Genomic DNA, 14,992 nt, shown 5'->3' with positions numbered 1-14,992 from the left:
ATAAAGCTAAGCACATGCATAAGGCCAGAAACCCCCATTAAACAAAGCATTTAAGCATTTACTTAAGTTATTTTTTTAATCAGAACCATAACTTCTTTGTTCCCACTTTACAGTCTAAATATTATTTTCTTTCAGAAGGAAAGATGTGGAGAAATTGGAGAAGGTCCAGAAAAGAGCAACAAAAATGATTAAAGGCCTAGAAAACATGACCTATGAGGGAAGACTGAAAGAACTGGAATTGTTAGTTGGGAAAAGAGAAAACAGAGGGAAATGATAAGAGCTGTCAAGTACCTAAGAGGTTGTTACAAGGAGGAGTGAGGAAAAAATGTTCTCCTTGGTCTCTGATGATAGGAGAAGAAGCCATGGGCTTAAGCCACAGCAAGGGAGGTTTAGAAAAACCTCCTAACTGTCAGGGTGGTTAAGCACTGGAATACATTGCCTAGGGAGGTTGTAGAATTTCCATCATTGGAAATACTTAAGAGCAGGTTAGACAAACATCTGTCAGGGATGATCTGATGGTGCGTGGTCTTGCTGTGAGTTCAGGGGACTGGACTTGAGGACCTCTCGAGGTCCCTTCTATTTCTAGTATTCTATGATTTTTATGATTTCTTTCACTGCGTCTTCCAATTTGCCTGTCTTTATTTATTTTGCCTCCATCAGGGACTTTTACTATATGCCTCAGTTTTCCCATCTGGAAAGTGGGACTTCCTTCTCGAAAGTGCTTTGTGAGCAATGGGTGACATGCTATACAAGAGCTAAGGCTCTGATCCCACTAGCCCTTTTGCATACGTTTAACTTCAGATGCAGGAAGTATCCCTTTGCATTGCAGAGAGCAGCATAGCAGAAGTAAGCGGAGAGTGTGAGAGAGTAAATACTGTGTCTACAATTCAGCATACGCCAAATTACATTCACATACAATTTAATACATATTACTGAATATGTATGTAGCCCATCAGGGTTCATGGAGGGGCTCTTCTCCCTCCAGATCAGTGGGTGGCCATTCCACCTTTGTCCACTGAATGCCCGTATTCCTGGGTCTCGGGCCTGTGGTCAGACCAGAGGAGTAGCTAATAATTCAATTGCCCTCTTCAGGCTGGCAATCTCTAGTCCCAGGGCTTGGGCCAATACTGGTGCTGAGCCATCAGTCCGGGTTCTATAAGGCCCAAGCCCTGGGCAGGGCAGCAAACCCACATAGGCACAGTGTGGTGCAAACTATCGGGTCTCCTTGTTCTGGCAGAGATCCGACAAAGCACTGGCGGTTGGCCTGGAGTAGTAGGGGGAGACTACCAGCCAGGATGTTAGTCGGCCGGACTAACGTCGGCTATCCCTGGGCATCTTCCGTTCTCCCCCTCAACACATACCTGAGCCTCTAGCCAGGCCTCTGGGGTGTTGGGGCTCAACAGCTCCAACAGGGGTTGAAGCTCCCCCCAGTCAAAGTCCATGTGCGGTCTTGGGGGTCCAGGCCAGTTGACAGTCTCCTGCGAGTCCTCCGTAGCCTCCCTGCTCGGGAGCACAGGCCAGGTGTTCGGTTCCTCTGGCAGCTGGGCCCTGAGTGAGTTCCTGGGCTGGCATCTTATACCGCTCTCAGTCCCACCTCCTGACTTCGGTCAGGTGATCCGCTGGGCCCAGGTTCTGCACAAGAGGGGTCAGTGAGCGGCCACTCCGCCCCAGTACAAATGTAAACAGTCCCTAAATAGTTTTCTGAATTAGAACTGTGATTAGAGTCCTTGTAATGAGACTGTTGATATACTTCAAATTTAACATAATGTTACCATAGAACTGGTGGGGCCTGGAGAAAGTCTGTGTTTGTACAGTGCCTAGCGCTAAGTGATGGAGAATCTCCATGCTGAAGATTTTACAGTTTTGATGAACAAGACAGATCAGGAAGAAAATAAGAAGGCAAGTGACTGGTCCTACAACAGGCTCAGGGCGGGGAAAAGAACCTAGTCCCCAGACTCCTAACCTCAAGCACCTTGTCTTAAAGTTCAGCATGTGCACACATTCCTGTAGATCAGGATCTACACAGTGGCCCTGAGGGAGGGCAGGTGTAGTATTTAAGTTTCCTTGCCTGAAATTCTAATAAATGCATACATTCAGCTACAAGGTCAGCATCTGCTGTCTTTACCCTTGGTGAGCAATACTTTATTCTGTGCGTGATCCCACTGAAAACAATGAGACCAGTCCGAGAGCAAGGCACTTTATAGAACCATAGAGCTGGAAGAGACCTCAGGAGGTCATCAAGTGTTCAGAGGATCTGATGCACTGTGGCTAATGCATTTTGCTGAAGTACACACTGTTGTAAGTTGATGAGTGTTCAGTGCAGATACAAAGAGCCGAAGGGAGAGATTACGGCCACTTTGCAATGGCATCTTGGTGGGTGAAGAAATCTGAAATTTATCAAGCTTTGCCTAGGCTATATTTCTGAGGACAAGTATAAAAATGCAAACCCATAAAGCTGCACTCAGCTTTAGGAGTCAGTTTATAAACCATGCCAGTGCTGGAATATGAAGATCTAGAACACAACACACACGAACACAGGTTTTTTTTATCAATGAGGTGAACTGCAAGGCTCTCTGCAGCTTCCACATGATTCTGTATGGGTGGTGAATTTATTTGATTTCACCTGCATAGCAGCTTGAATGGGGGTCCAGAAGAAAAGAGGTGCTAGAATAGGGGGACCATCCATCCTATTTTTCACAGAACTGTCCCTTATTGAAGACTTTTGCAGGTGTCCTGCCTTTTTTTAAAAAATAGCAAATCGTCCTGTATTTTGTATTCCCCTGCTGGCCAGTCGGTAACCTATTTGTGGCTGGCAAATGTTTGTGGGCAGGCGGTGGCCAGCAGGTGGCACTCTTAGACAGGAAAGACGGGAAGCCAGTAAGAGGAGAGGTTGCCTGTGTGTGAGGGGGGGTCAGGGCGAGGGGTGTGCATCATGTGCACTGTAAAGCAAGGTTCTGAGCTGGGAGTGGGGGGAGTCTGTCAGGCCGCAGGATTGAAGCCCCAATCCCCAATACTTGCTGAGGAACTGAAATCTCGATCCTTGGTGGCCCCAGGACTCCCCCCAGGCTGATGCCCCAGCCCATGGAGCCCCCTGAATTCCCAGTACACACACACCCCACTGAAGCCCCGATCCAAGTTCCCTCCCAGCCCCCAAGCCCAGTGTTCTGGGGCTCACAGTGAGAGAGGCCTGCATGCCCAGTGCTCCCTGTCGGGAGAAGTCTGCAGAGTCGCAAGGCTCTAGCAAGTGCAATGCCTGAGCCACCGGGCAGCTGCTCCTCTGGCTGGTGCCAGGGAGCAGGCTGGGGTGGTGCACTCTCCTCTGCTGCTGGTGCAGGGGATTGAAACTGCCCCTCAGCTCCCAGCCCCCTTTGCTCACACAGCTGGTAAGGGCTGTCGGGGGCAGCCCATGTGGGTGTCAGGGTGGGTGGAGAGGCAGGGAGAGTCAGGGTGTCTCCTGACCCCCAGTTCCCCCTGTGGGACTTAAATCTTGATTCCCAGTGCCTGCCCCCCCAGACTGAAGCCTCAATCCCCTTTCACTGGGCTGAAGTGCAGGTCCCTGGCATTCCCCCGTGGGGCTGAATGCCCAAGCCTTGGGGACCCCCACAGGGTTGAAGACAGGAGCGGCAGGCTCATATCTCCCCCCAGGTTGAAGCCCTGATCCCTAGCGTCCCCTTCCTCCTGCCCATTAAGCTGGGAGCTGCAGGGCTGAAAGCAGGAGCTGGGGCTAAAGCCTCTATCCCTGCCCCCTCTCCAAAACTGCAGCAGGGACCGGCCAGACTGAATTATGGATCCCCCTCTGCCCAGGTGCAAACTTCAGTGGAAGGGCAGGCCAGTCCTGGGGACAGCCCCCCCCCCCCCACACACACACTCTGGCCAGTTGGGAGGCAGGAAGCCAGAGACGGACGTTGCTCCTCTGGCTGGTGCAATGGTTCAAGCAGAGTGGCCTTCCCTCCTCTCCAACCGCGGAGAGGGTTAAAGCTGCCCCTCAACCCCCAGCCCACGTCTGTCACACAATCCATTCGAGCTGCAGAGGGGAGGGACTCGGTTCCATAGATGGCAGAGCTCTCTGGGAACACGGGTCACAGGGGAACCGTCCTGACACACAGCCCCTAGCTTCTCCTTCTCTTCCCCCTCGCTATGCCCCTGCTTGCACACAGCCCCTAGCTACCCCCTCTCTGCCCCTGGGCTGTGCTCTGCTTCCACGCAGCCCCTAGCTACCCCCTCTCTGCCCCTGGGCTGTGCCCTGCTTCCACGCAGCCCCTAGCTACCCCCTCTCTGCCCCTGGGCTGTGCCCCTGCTTCCACGCAGCCCCTAGCTACCCCCTCCCTGCCCCTGGGCTGTGCCCTGCTTCCACGCAGCCCCTAGCTACCTCCTCTCTGCCCCTGGGCTGTGCCCCTGCTTCCACGCAGCCCCTAGCTACCCCCTCTCTGCCCCTGGGCTGTGCCCCTGCTTCCACGCAGCCCCTAGCTACCTCCTCTCTGCCCCTGGGCTGTGCCCTGCTTCCACGCAGCCCCTAGCTACCCCCTCTCTGCCCCTGGGCTGTGCCCTGCTTCCACGCAGCCCCTAGCTACCCCCTCTCTGCCCCTGGGCTGTGCCCTGCTTCCACGCAGCCCCTAGCTACCCCCTCTCTGCCCCTGGGCTGTGCCCTGCTTCCACGCAGCCCCTAGCTACCCCCTCTCTGCCCCTGGGCTGTGCCCTGCTTCCACGCAGCCCCTAGCTACCCCCTCTCTGCCCCTGGGCTGTGCCCTGCTTCCACGCAGCCCCTAGCTACCCCCTCTCTGCCCCTGGGCTGTGCCCTGCTTCCACGCAGCCCCTAGCTACCCCCTCTCTGCCCCTGGGCTGGGCCCCTGCTTCCACGCAGCCCCTAGCTACCCCCTCCCTGCCCCTGGGCTGTGCCCCTGCTTCCACGCAGCTCCTAGCTACCCCCTCTCTGCCCCTGGGCTGTGCCCTGCTTCCACGCAGCCCCTAGCTACCCCCTCTCTGCCCCTGGGCTGTGCCCTGCTTCCACGCAGCCCCTAGCTACCCCCTCTCTGCCCCTGGGCTGTGCCCCTGCTTCCACGCAGCCCCTAGCTACCCCCTCTCTGCCCCTGGGCTGTGCCCCTGCTTCCACGCAGCCCCTAGCTACCCCCTCCCTGCCCCTGGGCTGTGCCCCTGCTTACACGCAGCCCCTAGCTACCCCCTCTCTGCCCCTGGGCTGGGCCCCTGCTTCCACGCAGCCCCTAGCTACCCCCTCCCTGCCCCTGGGCTGTGCCCCTGCTTCCACGCAGCTCCTAGCTACCCCCTCTCTGCCCCTGGGCTGTGCCCCTGCTTCCACACAGCTCCTAGCTACCCCCTCTCTGCCCCTGGGCTGGGCCCCTGCTTCCACACAGCCCCTAGCTACCCCCTCTCTGCCCCTGGGCTGGGCCCCTGCTTCCACGCAGCCCCTAGCTACTCCCTCTCTGCCCCTGGGCTGTGCCCTGCTTCCACGCAGCCCCTAGCTACCCCCTCTCTGCCCCTGGGCTGTGCCCCTGCTTGCACACAGCCTCTAGCTACCCCCTCTCTGCTCCTGGGCTGGGCCCCTGCTTCCACGCAGCCCCTACCTACCTCCTCCCTGTCCCTGGGCTGTGCCCCTGCTTCCACGCAGCCCCTAGCTAACCCCTCTCTGCCCCTGGGCTGTGCCCCTGCTTCCACGCAGCCCCTAGCTAACCCCTCTCTGCCCCTGGGCTGTGCCTCTGCTTACACACAGTCCCTACTACCCCTCCCTGCCCCTCAGGCTATGTGCCTGCTTGTATATAGTTTCAAGAATAGATTAAGAATAAGGAAATTATATTTGCTCCCATCTTAATTGCTTAACCTACACACCTTTTTCATGCTCTGGAAGTCACTGGGGTTCCTACTGTTAGTGTGAAGAACTGAGGCGAATGTGTGATTTTTGTGACGTACAGTTTCAATCAGGGCCTTAAACTCAGAGGCTACGTCTACGCTGGCATGATTTTCCGGAAATGCTTAAAACGGAACAGTTTTCCGTTATAAGTATTTCTGGAAAAAGCGCGTCTACATTGGCAGGATGCTTTTCTGGAAAAGCACTTTTTCTGGAAAAGCGTCCGTGCCAATCTAGACACGCTTTTCCGCAAAAAAGCCCCGATCATCATTTTCGCGATCGGGGCTTTTTTGCGGAAAAGAAATCTGTGCTGTCTACACTGGCCCTTTTCCGGATCAGTTTTCTGGAAAAGGACTTTTGCCCAAACGGGAGCAGCATAGTTTTTCCGGAAAAGCACTGATGATTTTACAGTAGATCGTCAGTGCTTTTCCGGAAATTCAAGGGGCCAGTGTAGACAGCTGGGAAGTTATTCCAGAAAAGCCGCTGATTTTCTGGAATAAGTGGCCAGTGTAGACACAGCCCGGGCGAACTCTAGTAGAAATAGAGGCTCTACCCCATCCTCCTACCTCCTGCTACAATGCTGCTCTGGCTTATAAATAAATATTCTTGGTAGAATGCACTTTTTATTTTGTATAACTTTGTGTAATATAGAAGTGGGCTGTGCCCACGAAAGCTCATGAAACCATCTACATGTTTTGTTAGTCTATAACAAATGCTGCCAGACCATTTGTTGTTTTTTTCTGTAACAGACTAACTCAGCTACCTCCTGAAGCTCCTTTGTGTAATCAGGGCCAGCCCGAGCCCTTTTGGCGCCCTGGGCCTGGGAGCAGGTGCGCGGGCTCGCCTCTCGGGGCACATGGTGCATGTGCGCACTGGCCACGGCCGCTGGCATGCAATCCGGGGTCCACTCCCAGGACGCTCAGTACATGCGTGGGCCGGTCATGGCCGCTGGCGCGTAGCCTGGGGCCCACCCCTGGGGAACACGGCGCATGTGCTGCCCAGCCTGGCCTGGCCAGCACTGCTGGTGCGCATGCCGGGTGGTGCACGGCCCTGCAGCTGTGGGGGGGAAGGGTGCTGCTGGCCGGTGTCGCAGGGCCAGCGCTGCAGAAGCCGGGCGCACGGCTCCTGATGGCAGCTGTAAGGGACGTTGCGCGCCCCTTACAGCTGCCATCAGGCGCCCCTCATTGGTTGGTGCCCTGGGCAGCTGCCTGGCTCGCCCATGCCTCCGTCCGGCCCTGTGTGTAATATATACTTTTTCAGCTCTTTGTATTTTTATAATTTTCAGAGTTGTGGGAAGGCCATACAATTCTTTCAATGTCAGTGGAAGTTGAGATTCAAAGAGTTCTAGCTTTAAAGCTGTTGAAACAGAGAGATACAGGGAGGGAATTAACATTTTTCATTGGATCAAACATGGTTGGTGAAAGAGATCAGCCTACTGAGTTCCATAGAGCTGGAGGAAAGTTCTGTGGAGTTCCACAGGTTCTCTCTTTCACCAGCTATATCTGGTCCAATGACAGATGTTACCTCACTCACCTTGTGGCTGTTATCCGGGTACCAGCACGACCACAACCAAACAGCAAAAACCACTAAGTGTCAATATCACCTGTCAAGATACATAAAATAAATATCCTAAAACTAATTCTGATTTGTTGATTTAACTCTTCATTCAGTAGTCCATTTGTCACAAGCTCAGTTCAGAAGTTTTTATCACTGAATTTTGACTCTAACAAGTTTCCAAGCAGCATTTTTCTTGCTTTCTCTATCTAGAAATAATTTAATTATGACTGATGGAAATAATTCAGGTTTTATGTGAAATCAACAGCTAATGGCTAAATTATTTGAAAAAAAAGAAAAAAGAAAAAGACCTCTTCCCCCCAACCTTGAGTTTTCAGGGGCTTAAATATCTTCTGGAATCACAGTTAAAGTTTCCTTCCCCATCCCCACCAAAATCTGAAATGGCACCTTTGGTGAGTGGCCAGAGGGCTGCAGGAGGGCCATGGGGAGCCCCCATCTGACAGCATGGAGCTCACCTTGAGCTGTGGGCCAAGCACCAGGGAAGAGCAGCTGCAGCAAGGGAAGTGCCGGGGCTTCTGCAGAGCAGCTCAAGCTGTGGAGGAAAACCCTCCAATGAAGGGTGATTGACCCACTCTGGTTTTTTGCCTACTATTTTTAACCTTATCCAATCTCAGCTTGATGTCTCATGTCTTGGCTCCAGAAAGACATCACATAGTCCTGTTGTCTGCTTGTCACTGGGAGTATGTTCTTTCAATTCTGCTGAGTATTGAATCCCCAAGAAGGATCCGTCTGTGTTCCTTGCATGGTCTGAAAACTCTTTATGTTAAGGTAAAAGGTCACACTTAGAGCTAGAACCCTTGAGGCTATGTCTACACTACAGAGTTTTGTCCGAAAAAACTGCTGTTTTTCTGATAAATCTTGAGGAACGTCCACATTGCGATTGCGTTCTTCCACAAAAAAATGAAAAGAACGTGAGGGTTTTTCCGACATTGGCAATCCTCATTCTACAAGGAAGAAGCCTTTTTGTGAAAGAGCTCTTTCGCAAAAAGGCATGTGTGGACGGGAAGAGGGTGTTCTTTCAGAATAAGAGGAAAGAGGAAAAAGCACAGGTGCCCTGGTGGCCATTCCAGCCATAGCAATTACAGCTTCCATGTGAGAGAGTATCCATTCAGTCTGTATGCTCTCTTTCGAAAAAGCAGATCACTTTTTTGATGCACTTTTGCGGTGTGGACGCTCTCTTTGGGTATGTCTACACTAGCCCCCTAGTTCAAACTAGGGAGGCTAATGTGGGTGACCGAAATTGCAAATGAAGTGCAGGATTTAAATATCCCGTGCTTCATTAGCATGTTCACAGGCGGTCACCATTTTGGAAACTGACTAGCTTGGAATAACTGCCCGCGTGCGTCTACACGCAGCAGTGAAATGGGAATTCAAAGTAAACCCCTAACTCGAATTTGCTGTTACTCCTCAGTTTCCAAAATGGCGACCACCCGGGAACATGCTAATGAAGCTTTTAAATCCTGTCTTCATTTGCAATTTTAGTCGCCCTCATTAGCCTCCCTAGTTCGAACTAGGTGGCTAGTGTAGACGTACCCTTTCAGAAGACTTTTTTTGGAAGTTTTTTGCATCACACTGATAGGTCCTAGGCATCGTGTTTTCCATCTGCTGGCTTTATCTTCAAAAGACTTTGTCTTCCCACAGAGAGGTCTGCAGTGGATATTCTACCCATTTATGCTGTGATTTGTTTTGATGGTCCTTGGGCTGAGTGTGATACTTCTCAGCCCTGTCAAGGGCTGTTGAATATAATAGGAACATGTTCACACAAAAAAGTTCAGTGCGAAGAGTTCTCCCACATGCTACGGGCTCTGAGTTGCTTTGAAACTGACTTTAGTTTGTCCTTTAATCTTCAGTGAACTCCAGCCCAGCAGCGTTGAAAGATGTGAGGATGAGGTGTGACTTGGGAAGTGTAAGTGTGAAGATGATTGAAGGGCGATGCTCTTTATGACTGTATGTGTGAAAGAAGATGCCTCAGGTCACATATGTTTGTTAGGATCTGGCTTTTTCTGAAGCAGAAAATGTGGCAGATCTGTGAGAGCAAACTGGGGAGAAAGGCAGCATGCAAAGTGTTTTTGTCAGGTTTTTTCCCTCTTAGCTGCATTTGGTTCCCTAATATAATAAATGCCGGCCATCGGTCATGAACCCATGACATTTCACCATAAAACCACCAACCCCTGCTGCCTGAGCAAAGGGAGTAAGCCTCCTGGCAGTTGTAGATAATTCATTAATGTCTTTGCTTGACCAGTCACTAGGGGGGGATGCAGACTGCACTGCCATCATGTGACTTATGCTAAGTTGCTCATTCCCTTTTCCGTGTCATCCCTTTCTCATATAGATCATCTTTAGAGCCCCCCTTTTAACATATCTAAAACCAAACACAATACAAGCAAACTGAAGACATCATTACATAGGGTACGTCTAGACTACATGCCTCTGTTGCCAGAGGCACGTAGATTAGGCTACCAGACATAGGAAAATGAAGCGGCGATTTAAATAATCGCCGCTTCATTTAAATTTACATGGCTGCCGCGCTGAGCCGACAAATAGCTGATCAGCTGTTTGTCAGCTCAGCGCGATAGTCTGGACGCGCGGGTGTTGACATCAAAGGCATTTGTCGACCACCCAGGTAAACCTCATCCCAGGAGGCATACCTGGGTGGTCGACAAATACCTTTGATGTCAACACCCGCGCGTCCAGACTATCGCGTTGAGCTGACAAACAGCTGATCAGCTGTTTGTCGGCTTAGCATGGCAGCCATGTAAATTTAAATGAAGCGGCGATTATTTAAATCGCCGCTTCATTTTCCTATGTCTGGTAGCCTAATCTACATGCCTCTGGCGACAGAGGCATGTAGTCTAGACGTACCCCAAGTCCTGATTGTCAGAGGTGCTAAGTATCCGTAGCCTCTATTGACTTTAGTTTGTGTTACAGGTGTGACAAAAAGCCTATTGCTCTAGGTCAGGGGTGGGCAATAATTTTTGTAGGAAGGGTTACTTTGCAAATTTTGGTACCTGGTCGCAGGCTGGTTCCGGGGATCTTAGGCAAAAGAGATGGGGCTGTGGGGTACAGAGAGACACAAAGACAGTGTGTGAGTGTGAAAGAGAGACACTGTGTGTGAGAGGCAGATTTTGTGACACCGAGTGTGTGCGGCAATGTGTATATGACAATGACTGTGTGTGTAGCACAGACTGGGGTGTGTGTGACAATGGCACAGAGAGGATATGCTGGCTACTGCTGGGTAAGTTTCTGACACTGTCTCTTTAAGGGAAATCTGTCCTGCTCTCTTGTCGCCCCACTCTCCCGTTCTGTACTCCTCAGAGCAAAAGTTCCCAAACTTTTCGGCATCACACCCCCCTTTTGATTTTTGAGAAACTCTCATGCCCCCCACCTCTTCTTTGCCATCATCCAACCTCCCTTTTAACAAAAAATTCAATTTGTAATTTAAAATAAAAAATAAACACAAAAACTTGGTATAAAAATTATTTTAAATTAAAAATATGCACAAATAGTTTTTCTTGGCACAAAACTTTAATAAAAATGTAATTTAACATATGAAATAGCAGAAACAAATTGAATTTAATGTGAAAGATGCTGCTGCATTTTCTTCACGATTTGGGAAATCCTAGGTTTGAAAGATGAAAGAGTGCAACGCAAATAATTTTCGACATCCAGTCGATTTCTTTGTTTTGTTTTTAATGTGACTGAACTTGAAAAGCTTTTTTCACCGAGGTACGTTGACAAAAATGGAATAATAGGTAGTGCTTTTTCTCCAACTTTTGAGTACATTGGAAAATATTTTATCCAAAATTCCTCCAAGCTTGTGTTTTTGAAATTATCTTTCTCACATGAATAATATTTTATTCTGAGTGCTTGTTCTTGAAATACTTCTGGCAGTGAATCAACATCAATGTTGAATGGATTGTGTACTAATTTATGAATGGGGTTGCCAGAAACGTTGTCTGTAAAATAGCGGATGAATTCGTCAGCAAGGCAGTCCAGATGAAACACAATTTTGTTCTTTACATCCTCTTTACAAACTTCTTGGAAACCTTCATTTTCAGTGAGTGATGAAAATGTCGGAAAAGACAAAAAGTTAGGTGTCTGAGCTTTTGTTTGACGTTTCCAAAGCTGGATTTTTTCCGTAAATGCTTTGATGGCATCATAGTACGCTATAATGTTTGCAGCGTTGTTTCCTTGCAGATTCAAATTGAGGTTGTTCAAAGATTAAAAAATGTTCACCAGGTATGCCAGTGAAAGTTGAAACATTTGGTCCGTAAATGCATGATATAACTCTTCTTTCTTCTGTTGCTTGAGGAAAATTTCCACTTCGTCCTTTAGTTCGAATAATCTCGAAAGCATGTTACCTTTGGAAAGCCATCGTACTTCCATGTGAAACAAATGACTTTTATGATCTGCTCCCAAATCCGTGCAAAGAGCATCAAAAAGTCTCATATTTAAAGCACTGTTCTTCACAAAATTGACAACTTTGATGGCCAAATTCAGTGAGTCACATGGGTCATCTGGAAGGTTATGTCTAGACTACATGCCTCTGCCTACAGAGGCATGTAAAATAGGCTACCTGACATAGTCAATGAAGCGGGGATTTAAATATCCCCAGCTTCATTAAAATAAAAATGGCTGCTGCGCTGTGCCAGCTCAGCTGATCATCGGCACAGCGCACGAGTCAAGACGCGGATCAGTTGAGAAGGGAAGCCTTTGTCGACCGCTCCTGTAAACCTCATGTCACGAGTCATAAGGGAGCGGTCAACAAAGGTGTTCCTTGTCGACCAAGCCACGTCTTGACTCATGCCCTTTGCCGACGATCAGCTGAGCTGTCACAGCGCGGTGGCCATTTTTATTTTAATGAAGCTGGGGATATTTAAATCCCTGTTTCATTGACTATGTCGAGTAGTCTATTTTACATGCCTCTGTCGGCAGAGGCATGTAGTCTAGACATACTGGAAGGGTTTTAGTGGCCAATGCTTGTCTGTGTATGACGCACTGAATTGTGGTTACGGCTGGATTTTTTTTCTTTCACCAACGTCACAAATCCAGAGCAAGAACCAAGCTTTGCTGGAGCACCATCTGTGCATACCCCATCCAGTTCTTCCATGAAAGTCTATTTTCTTCAAAAAAGTTGGAAATCATTTTCATAATATCAAAAGCCTTTGATGTGGTCATCAATTTCTTCGAAAAAGCAGTTCTTCCTTCACAGTTTCATTGTTAATGAATTGAACGTAGACAAGCAACTGACAGTATTGTGCTACATCAGTGGTATTGTCGCACTGAATTGCAAAAAAAGGAGAAGCCAACACTGCCTCCACAATTTGAAGTTTAAGATCTTTCACCAACTCATTGATGTGACATTTCATGGAATTGTCAGAAAGAAAAATTTCCAACAGTTTTTTCTTGCTTTCGACACCAAGTACCATATCAATTGCTTTCAACAAGCAAGGCTTCATAAGAGTTTCTCTGATTATGTGCGCTTTCTTGGCTTTAGCGATGAGCAATGACAGTTCATAAGATGCTTCTACCACTTTGGCCGACACTTGATGAAAAGCTCCAGTAGTGTCCAGCTTCTTGCATTTCAAATTTTGAAGTTTATCAGCAAAAAACTCTTCTGGTTTCTCTGTCAAAGCGCAGTGGTTCTTCATCAAGTGTCGCTCAAGACGACTAGGTCTCAAGGCGTCATTGCTAAGAAATGTGTGGCATACTACGCATTGAGGATGATCAATCCCATTTTTTTCCATGACGGTGAAGCCATACTTAATGGATGGCTTTATTGTACAGTAAAACTCCATTAGTCAAGCATCCAGTTGTCCAGCCCGGCATCAACTGGAACCTGGAACTGCTCAGGTCAGCTGTTCTCACGGCTGGGCTGCTGTGACCCGCGCCGTTCCACTCATGGTCCCCAGCGCACACATCATCCAGCTTACACGTGCTAGCAGCCGGCTGCTGAGCACAGGCAGCTGCTTTGGGATCCGGACATAAGGTTGGGGGAGAAGGAGGATTGGGTGACAGAAGGGCGGGGAGGTGTTTAGCTCTGGGGAAGGGAAGGGAAGGAAAGGGGAGGGGAGGGAAGGGGGATTGGGTTGCGCATGGTGTCCCGGCCAGCTCATTGAGAAGCCAGCCGCTCAGTGCACGTGTCCCAGCTCCAGCAGAGAGACGCGCAGCTGTACTGGTGGCTCCAGGAACCAAGCATAAGGTGGGGGGTGGGATTGGGTTGGGAGTATGCCCCCTTATAGTACCTCCTGGTACTCTGGCATATCCGATAGTCTGGCACCAAAGGTCCCAAAGGTCCCGGATTATCGGAAGTTTACTGTACTTCCTTTTCTTAATCGCAGCCATAATATATTAATTAAAAAAATATATAAAAATAATTTTCCCAATTAGAATACATTTAATGGACACAAGTTACTTTGATAAGTTATTGCAAGTGTTTATTTACTACTACTATTATGTATGGACGCGTGCTGCCTTATATATACCCCACCACCAGTAACCGCGCAAGACCAGCTACCTACTCCCATGATAGAACAGTCCCAAACACTCCTGCAAGAGTGCTAGAAAGTTTGAAAAATTTCCATTGCCTTCTACATCGTTCTTTGGCCTCCCTGCCAACCAAACCGGTACCCCTACGCTTCGAAAGGCAATATATATACTCAGGGCTCGACAAATGCACTCACCTGCTCGCCTGTGGCGAGTAGATTTTTCCAGCTGGCGAGTGTAGCTCACACTACAGGTGGCGTGGGCCCATCCGATCCTCCGGCCGGCGGAGGAGCACAGCGCCGCTGGGAAGGGGGAAGTGCGGCGATTCTTCTCACCAGGCTGCCTGCGTGCAGCTCCGGCGCGAGGAAGCAGGGCGGGACACCAGGACGCTGGCGTGACCTGGCCCTGCTGATTTTAAAGGGCCATGGCAGCTCAGCTCTGGCTGCGTGTCCCTGGGAGCTGGCTGCGGCGCGCGGCACAGCCAGGGCCGGCCCCGCTGGCTCCAGTCTTGCCACGGCCCCAGCCCCCCTTTGTCTCCGTGCCACCCGTTCCACACGCCTCCCCCGCACCCCGGACCCCCTGCTCTCCTCTTCCCTGCGACCCTTTGGCTCTGCACCACCCTTACACCCTGCACCCTGCTCCCCCTGATCCCTGCTCCCCCAGCTTTGTGCTGCCCATTCCCTGCAGTGCCCCTAGACCCTGATCCCTCTGTCACTCCCGTTCCCCGTGTCCCATTCCCCGTGCCTCCACTGCACCCTGCTACCCCCGATCCCTTCATCCCTCTGGCTCTGTGCCTCCCATTCCCTGCGCCACCCCTGTATTCCCCCACTGTTCCCTGCACCCCTCTGGCTCTGTGCTGTCCCTGCACCCTGCTCCCCCTGTGGGTCGGGAGTGAAGGGTGCTTGCCCATAGGGAGGGGCTGGACTGGGCAGGGAAAAGGCTGCTGTGACCCAGTAGCGAGTGAAAAGGGGAGTTCACTTGAAACGCCTTTGCCTTTATGGAAAACGAATGAAAATGCTGTTTGCTATTTATAGGGCTAAAATGCTGGGACAAAAAATGAAAACAAACAAA

At 50.1% G+C, this 14,992-nt stretch overlaps 1 pseudogene; it reads right to left on the bottom strand.

Annotated features, from left to right (window-relative positions):
- Nucleotides 1-11,008: 11,008 nt before the first annotated feature.
- Nucleotides 11,009-13,233, bottom strand: LOC102452841 (SCAN domain-containing protein 3-like; annotated as a pseudogene).
- Between the last annotated feature and the right edge of the window lie 1,759 nt (nucleotides 13,234-14,992).

The sequence above is a fragment of the Pelodiscus sinensis genome, chromosome 28 (assembly GCF_052426305.1).
Source record: "Pelodiscus sinensis isolate ZL-2025 chromosome 28, ASM5242630v1, whole genome shotgun sequence".
In the NCBI taxonomy this organism is placed as follows: Eukaryota; Metazoa; Chordata; order Testudines; family Trionychidae; genus Pelodiscus; species Pelodiscus sinensis.
The sequence above is the reverse complement of the archived record's forward strand: the minus strand, read 5'-3'. Positions and strand labels throughout refer to the sequence as shown.